General features: G+C 44.0%; 1 protein-coding gene across 1 annotated transcript in view; it reads right to left on the reverse strand.

Annotated features, from left to right (window-relative positions):
- Positions 1-1147, reverse strand: part of SLC30A8 (solute carrier family 30 member 8) — a 42360-nt gene that overhangs the window by 33305 nt on the left and 7908 nt on the right. The window lies entirely within an intron of this gene.

Here is a 1147-nt window from a genome sequence, read left to right on the forward strand (position 1 = left end):
GAAGCAGAGCACAGTTTCCACTTGGCGTGGATTTGTTCCTTTGCCCTGTTCTCCGCGGCCTTGAAGTTGTTGTGACAGTGATAAAGGGCTCCTGTCTCCAGCAACTCTGGCTTCTCTCTGAGACATTGATCTTTACTCAGGGGCTTCTGACCGAGTTCCACACTGTGGACGAGTTGGACAGAAGCAAGAAATGAACACAGTGCAAAGAAACATCTCACTGACACCCCTACCCATTCTTGGAACCGCTATTAGAACATGTGTTAACTAGCTAAGAATGTATAATTCCCTGCTCCTTCAACAAGCAAGAACTTTCCTTTTGAATTCTGAATTTGCAACCTTTTGTTCAATCAGGCTATAAACCATGGGCAATCTTTAAAAAACAAACCAAACCCACTGCTAGCAAGTCAATTCCAATTCATAGCGATCCCCGTCGGGTTTCCAAGACTGTAAATCTTTACAGATATGTATTGTCTCATCTTCCTCCCGTGGAGCAGCTGGTGAGTTCGAAATGCCCTTAGTTTGGTTTGCAGCCCAATGCCTTAACCACAGAGCCACCAGAGCTCCTTACCATGGGTAATCAAAAGATGTCAAAGGAGTAAGAGAAAGGAAGCATACGCATTTTGACATATTTCCTTCCCAGTTAATATTGAAAACTTTAGAGGCACTATGCTACCAAAATAAAGAGATTGTTGGCTGTGTGTCTCCACTGACTCATGCCCCGCCCCCTGCTCAGGGCAATTTCAGGAACAATGAAACAAAACACTGCCTGGTCCTGGGAGTTTCAGATCCACAGAATTTTCACTGGCTGATTTTAGAAGTAGATCAGCAGGCATTACTTTCTAGTCTTCTTAGTCTGGAAGCTCCTTGAAACACGTTTAACATCATAACATCACACAAGTCTCCCCTGAGAGATGGGGTGCTGGTCGTGATTGCACTGGTGAGAAATGAACCCAGGTCTTTGACATGGAAAGAGAGAATTCTACCATTGAACTACCACTGATCCAATAAAAAAAAAAAGAAAAAAAAATTGGGGAGGGGGGAGAGTATTTAGAATATTCATGTATGAGCCAGCCTGAGGATTAAAAGGGAGCTCTGGTGGCCTAGTGCCTAAGGCATTTGACTGCTAACCAGAAAGCTGGTGGTTCAA

This window comes from Orycteropus afer, unplaced genomic scaffold, assembly GCF_000298275.1.
Source record: "Orycteropus afer afer isolate SDZICR_OR568_19922 unplaced genomic scaffold, OryAfe1.0 scaffold00173, whole genome shotgun sequence".
Taxonomy (NCBI): Eukaryota; Metazoa; Chordata; class Mammalia; order Tubulidentata; family Orycteropodidae; genus Orycteropus; species Orycteropus afer.